The sequence below is a fragment of the Halyomorpha halys genome, unplaced genomic scaffold (assembly GCF_000696795.3).
Source record: "Halyomorpha halys isolate HHAL.00 unplaced genomic scaffold, Hhal_1.1 Scaffold27.1, whole genome shotgun sequence".
In the NCBI taxonomy this organism is placed as follows: domain Eukaryota; kingdom Metazoa; phylum Arthropoda; class Insecta; order Hemiptera; family Pentatomidae; genus Halyomorpha; species Halyomorpha halys.
In genome coordinates, this window is record NW_027115109.1 from 1,066,535 (window position 1) to 1,074,070 (window position 7,536).

The window sequence follows — 7,536 nt, forward strand, 5'->3', positions numbered from 1 at the left end:
ACACGCCTGTAACACTCCAATTTAACTTAGATCAGATTTACTAAATGTATAAATAATGTACAGTTCTAAATAACAATAAATAAATATTTAAAAAAGTAATAAATATAAAAATAATAAGAACATAAATTAATAGATAAAAAAAATTATGTGTGTGTATAACCAGATGTTCTAATTGCATCATTTTAATTATTGTATTTTATCCATTATTTGATCTTTTTTTTTATATTTTCTACTATGACACTTTCCAATGTTAACAATACATTTCATACACACTGTATGCCTTTTTGCATGGAGCATGTACACTTTTTAAATAAACTCCTCCTGCCTAGAGTTACTATGCAAGAGAAAAAAAATATGAAGTTATAAATATTCAAAATATATACAAACAATTAATAACAAAAATAAAAAGCCAGATCTTTTTGGCTTCATGCGTTCCCACCCATGTTATATGTTATAATGCTGTCATTTTTTAAATAATTAGTAACTGTAATTATGATTTTCTTTGCCTCATCAAATTTATCAAATTCAGAAAAAACTTGGAATGTCAATTGTACTCTTATCATTTCATCATCAAAACTCTTACTTTTTTCATTTTTGTAAAATCGTAAATCTTGGAAAGTGGGGTTGAAACTTGAACACTGGTTGAACACTTTCCCCAGGGTTATTTTCCTGGACTTAACCCAGCTTCTATAGGTTCTTGACGTTCTGCTTCATTAGGGGAAGATTTGTTACCTTTCTCATCCTCAATGAACCCTTAGCCATTTTGAAAGATTGGTTAAAAAAAATATTGTTCTACGTCCCTGGAAATTTACGTTTCTGTTGTCATAACGAAAATCACTAATATACATATCTAAAAACAAAAAAAAACAATTTTTTAGAACAAATACTTTCCGCAACTAATTACTCTAAAACTGCAAGTACATAGATTAATTTATGATTAATAACTATTACAATTGTCTGTTATGTAATTCTATTACAACAGGCTGTTCTACATTGTGATCCAATGTAGACATGTGTAAATATTGTTTTTACTAAGCAATGTTTTATTTGTAATAGTTATTAATCATAAATTACAGTATGTGTTTGTAGTTTTATAGTAATTAGTTGAAGAAAGTATTTGTTCTAAAAAATTGTTTTTTTTTTCATTGTAGGGCATGACTATGCAAACACTTAAGTTGCAAAACGTGGACTAAACAAAGTTGTATTATTGACTGAACCTCAAGATCCAAAAAAAGGTATATACCTACAAGAGTCAAGAATAAAGTTATCAATATTTATATATTTGTATACTGATTTCAAAAAAGAGTCAATTAACTCAACAGCTCTAGATTTTAACAATTACTTTATATCAATTTGGACGTTTCTGCTATTAGGAGTTATTCTCCAAACTTTTGTCAATGCAATATGTAATAAAAACGTTTCATATTTAGAAAATGTTGTTGAAAAAGTACTCAGAACTGACAATTTGTAACTAATGAAATAAATTATGCATGTTAAACCATCTAAAAATTAAATTATTACATTGTATGATTAAAAAAAAAAAAAAAAAAGATACTTTGTCTATATCTTTAGACTGAATTAATTCTTATTACATTGACTAAAGTTATAATATTTCCTTGAGAATTGCTTTTTTTTTTCTTTTCTTTTGCATAAGATTTACGATTTTATAAAAATGAAAACCTTGCATCCTCTTTCATTCCTGACAATCCTCCGAGGCGCCTGAAAAGAAGATGGCCACGAGACCAGCTAATGTAAAACGTCATTAGAGTGCTGCCAATGGGTAGTTTCTCTACACGCCTGTAACACTCCAATTTAACTTAGATCAGATTTACTAAATGTATAAATAATGTACAGTTCTAAATAACAATAAATAAATATTTAAAAAAAAAAATGAAAAAGTAAATTAAGTACATAATTTCAAGATCCACATAAAATTACATATATAGTATAAATAAAGATATGTATATTGTACAGATATATACATTAGTGATTTTCCTTATCACAACAGAAAGGTAAATTTCCCGGGAAGTTCAACAATTTTTTTTTTAACCAATCTTTCAAAATGGCTGAGGGCCCTTTAAGGATAAGAAAGGTAACAAAACTTCCCCTAACGAAGCAAAAGGTCAAGGGCCTACAGAAGCTGGGAGAAACCCAGGCAAATAACCCTGGGGAAAGTGTTCAACCAGTGTTCAAGTTTCAACCCCACTTTCCAAGATTTACGATTTTACAAAAATGAAAAAAGTAAGAGTTTTGATGATGAAATGATAAGAGTACAATTGACATTCCAAGTTTTTTCTGAATTTGATAAATTTGATGAGGCAAAGAAAATCCAGAATTACAGTTACTAATTGTTTAAAAAATGACAGCATTATAACATATAGCATGTGTGGGAACGCATGAAGCCAAAAAGATCTGATTTTTTATTTTTGTTATTAATTATTTGTATATATTTTTATTACTTATATTTTTTTTTTGTTATAGTTTGACCTGTTTTTTTTTTTTTTTTTAAACTTGCAATTTTTTTGTCTATGAAACGAGGAAGCTTTATTACAAAAATATAATTTTGGTGATGTGGAAAACACCTTTTAGATTGTAGTGATGTAGTTTTTTTTTTTTTAGTTATTTTATAATTATCTTTTACATTTTAATCACATTTTTCATTTTAAACCGAGCTTATAAAAAGTAATTAGAATAATCAGTTATAACCTGAAATAATAATTATTATAGTAATATGATGGTAATAAAAATGATATGTCTGTCTTCTGTATTTATTTATTTGTTTTATTTCAGTTTAAGCATACAAGAAAGGAATCATGTACAACTTAGGATTTATAATTTTAGGTTTTTATTTATAATTAACTTTGATAATATTTTTGATAACAAAAGAAATAAAGAATTAGTCCAAAATATATTTCTTAATATATCAACGTGACCTGATTGTTAGGAAGTTTAAATAATATTATTCATAAGTGAGTGATATCATTATTTGGATTATTAGTAATTAAAATTATTTACATCTAAATGAAATAGTTAATTAGACATATAATAATGCAAGTTTATAATGAATAAATATAATTCCCTTATTGTTTTAAAGGTTAATTTGTATAATTATATTAGATCTGGGCAAGTATGATAATTTATAAGTAATAATGTCGTTTAAAATTGTTAATTATGAAAAGCTATTATTTAATTGAATGTCCTTGATGATGGCCGAAACTTTGGATATTAGTTTTTATTAATAAAGAATGCTGGGACTATATGGGTATAATTTATTTTAATAGAATAATAAAACTAGTCTCGAACAAGTTATAAGATTACATATAATTTAATTCTTTAGTTATATTCTAACTTCTATATTTCGAATACCTCACAACAAAGTTGGCTTACCATACTTTTAAATTTAGTTGAAATCTTCCATTCGTTCAAGCATTAATTGCAAAAGAAGTATATTTATATTCAAAGACATACCTGGTTATGGATAAATATTTTATAAGAAGTATCCCAGTTAAAATACACTTTATACATATTTTTATGTTATTTTCAGGGCTATTAATTTATTTTTTAATTAATATTGAACAGATAGATTGATGTACAGTTTTGTACATTTTCTCGATATTCTTAAATAAATTCTTGTTAAGAATTTTGAATGAATAGTTTCTCATTCCCTTGCAATATATGAAATTTAAAGCGAAAAGTCGATTTTTCTTTTCTTTTACCCTTTTAACGTCAAATTTCAAATGTCATAACTGGGAATAAGAAATGAAAATTAGGTATTAATTAATTTTGAAATTTATATTTTGATGAGTGAATATTATATGCTATAGTTATTATGTCTAATGTGATTCAATTCAAGCTGGACTGTATCGAAGTAGAGATTGTGAATGAAAAGTGGCAGTCCAACAGGTGCTACGTGTAGACGACTGCTTCTTATTGTTCATATATTCTCAATTTTGTTCATATTATAGTTTATGATAAATTTATTTATTATGTATTATTGGTAAAATTTCTTTGTATTTTTAAAAATAGTATGATTATTATTATTTTTTTCTTTTGCAGATTATTTAATATCGGTATTATTCTTATAGAAAAGAATTATTTCCTTTAATTGGGATACATAATAATAATATAAATTGATGCTGTATTTGTTATTTAATATGGTGCTGTTGAAGTGAATTCTATCCGATAATGTTCGTTGTTGAACGCACCACGTCTCGTTTTTACTAATTTGTTATCATTCAAACATTGACTGATGGAACGTTTTTATTATTAAAAAATAAAGCATATAGTGCCCAACGGCGTGAATAAGAGTGTTAGGTTGAATAAAGGGAGAAGGGAGTTAGGAGGGGTAGGGAGGGGTGGTATTAAGGGTTGTAGTGGGGGGTTGTGGAGGGGTGGGAGTTTGCCCAATCCCTAGAAGGCCAGTCGGCTTCGGGTTGTTGGTGTATCACTAGGGTTTGTTTCTCGCTCCCATGTATCGTCAAACTGTAAGTAATTTTATAATTATACATAACTTATTTCTTTCATTATTTGTATTACTCAATTATCATATACAAATTCAATTTTAACTTTCCTATAGTTTTTTTTTTATAATTGCTAATGATATAATAGGTTAAATAGTTATAAATAATTATTAGTTTTTGAATTTGGTTTAGCCGAAGTTCCCTATTGCTGAAATTTGTTTTATTTCTTCACAAATCAGTTTCACTAGCAATTATATTACCTTTGCATTGTTTTATTTCATTGTGTTTAATCGTAATGCTATTTTTTTAAAAATTGTATTGATTATTCTTTTTTTGTATAACTATTTGTTTTACTTGTCAGTAATCTGTTGTTGTATTCTGGAAACGTCCTAATAAACGTATTTTTTATATGCCCAGTTCTGAGTGCGTGTTTATTCAGTGTTGTATATTGTACATATAAAAGTAAAACATTATATATATATTTTTTAAGCGTAAATCTGTTGTGTGTGAGAATTTAGACAAAGGTTTTTCAGTTGCTTTTAACATATTAATTTCATATGATAAGACACGTCTTAGTAAATAGCATTTATATCGTCTATATTTTATGTAAACTCTTTGTGCCTATTTCATTTACAGTTCGTTCTATATAAATGTATTTAACTATCAACTCTTTTTGAGGCATTTTAATTTTTGTGACAATTGTCGAATACTAACTTTTAAAACAAGCATACTAGGGTTTTCATTGTATGTTTAATTTTTATTATATATTTTAGTTATATTTATGATTTGTTTTTATAGTAAATATAATGTAACATAAATGTATTTTTTTTTTTTACTTATAGTAATATATTCTAATGACAGAGACGTGTATAATTTGTATATATCATATATATTATTGCCTTATTGTATTCCCGTAGTTTAAAAGTTTTCATTGCATTCAGAAGAAAAATATTATTTTATCGAAAAAGTTTGTTTATTTCATTAGTTAATTAGAATAGTTTCGACTTTCAATCTAAAATAATACAATGAGAAAGGAAACAATGCATTTCTTTTTAGCCCCTTCTCATTTTATTATTATTTTTAATTATATATTTTCTTTTTTGGTTATAATATAAAGTCCTGTTTTTTTAATTTTAAATTAAAAATAGATAAGAGTGTCAGTGAACAGCAAAATAAAAGCTCGCTGCTGTGATAATCTTTCAATTGTATCTAGTGTCAAATAACGGTAGGATCATATTGGCTTCAAAGAAGTTATTGATAATGAAATTTAAAAAAAAATTAATTGTTTTTTCTATTTTGTTAAATGAGGAATAATAACATAGAACACAGTATTACTGTAATGTTGTTTCATTAATTAATTAAAATTAGAACAGAATGTTGTGAATAGAACCTTTTTTTTATTTCGTCCAATAATTAAAAATCTTATCTTTTTTAGACTAAATTCACTATCTTGTTATTTAAGATTTTTTTAAATCTTATTTTTATAATTGAAAATATTTTAAAAATAAGATGTATTTCGTATATTTATTCAATGAGTTTTATTGTATTGTGTGTTCATCTGTATAAGGTATAAATTGTGTTTTTAAATTTTATTTTGATGTGCATTGTCTTTGCTTTTTAAAGAACTTGAACCGTATAGTTGAAACTTAAACATATATTTTACAATTACCTTAAATATTATAATAATCCCAGGGAAATAGATATCTTAGAAAAATGACATTTATAGCTTATTCCTGCAGACGACTTATATCAAGCTCGTTTATGATTGGGTTACATAAGACTATTTCGTAAGCTAAAAAGAAGAATATCTAATATTATACTCGATAAAAATATCAATTTATGTTTAAAAAGTTTACATTAATCGATTTTATTAATTATTTGCAATTACACTAGGCAATTCCTACTTCGGTATGCTTGCGCATTATTAATTCACCTTGCTTCGGTCATTGTTTCGTGATATCGTTTATATTTTATCCAACATAATTAAATAAAAGGAATATAAATATTTAATTGTAAGCCATTATTTACTATTAAATTGTTCTTTAGTTGATATAATATACAACTAAAATGAATGGATTTATTACAGATAACAATTATTTAACAAGGATTTATTACAACTCCTAATATATAATAATATAATATAATAATAATAATAAAACTCGAAAGTAACCTAATTTCGACTCATTTTCAGATAGTTAAACTTAAACAATATTCATCGGATTTGTTTTAAATAAAGTCCGAAGTTTGAAAATGAACATTTCCGATAAATATTGATATAAATAAATATAATAAATTGAAGACTTGAAACGCCACATTAAAACTAGAAAAATATAGAATACTTATTCAAATTTCTTCAAATCTATCTCACACCATTTTCTTAGTGACCAAAACACGGTATAAATATCATTTAACGAAAACCTAAAGCCAAAAGAATAATCATTAAAATATTTCCAAATAATATATGAAGGAACCAAAATGATTATAAATAATATTCGTCTATAATGTAAAACCCATAAAAAAATTAATATTAAACTCGAAATAAAAACTAAGCCCTAAAAAAAATTTGAAAAAAACATTTTTCGGTAGGTCAAGTATATCGCTTTTCGACCGATCCCTAAAATTTCCTTTTTTGAAAAGAAGAAAAAATAAAAAAACCTAACATAAAATAAATATGCACTATATATCGAAATATATAAATGCATTTAGTCAATTATCCTTATTATTTAATTTTTTTTTTTACAATCCAATAAGGAAAAATTCATAATTATAAAAATATCAAAACTTCTCCGCTCATCGTCAAATACCTAGTGCATGATCCAACAAAATCATACTACGTTTAATAGTCATTGGCTAAAAACTTCTAATTTATATCGCTTTTTTTAGATCAATTAAAACTAATTCGCATGGAACATAAATGTATTTTATTGATTAATTTTAATAATTAATTAATTTTTTCATGACTCTGAAAATAATTGGAGAAAATTGAATGATAGGGTTGCAATAACAATTACTTCAAACCAAACATGAATCCACAGGATCGATTCAACTATCTTAAATATTTTTTAAAATTTATTAT

At 25.1% G+C, this 7,536-nt stretch overlaps 1 protein-coding gene across 5 annotated transcripts in view; it reads left to right on the top strand.

Moving 5' to 3' along the window:
* The window catches only part of Mef2 (myocyte enhancer factor 2), a 364,222-nt gene that overhangs the window by 324,730 nt on the left and 31,956 nt on the right, over positions 1 to 7,536 (top strand). Inside the window, exon 1 of one of the 5 annotated variants that reach the window (XM_014424964.2) lies at positions 4,422 to 4,484. The exons of the other annotated variants lie outside the window; for them this stretch is intronic. The gene's annotated coding sequence lies outside the window, so the exon portion shown is untranslated. Of the gene's footprint in view, positions 1 to 4,421; positions 4,485 to 7,536 lie in introns of those variants that run through there. 5 annotated transcript variants of the gene reach the window in all.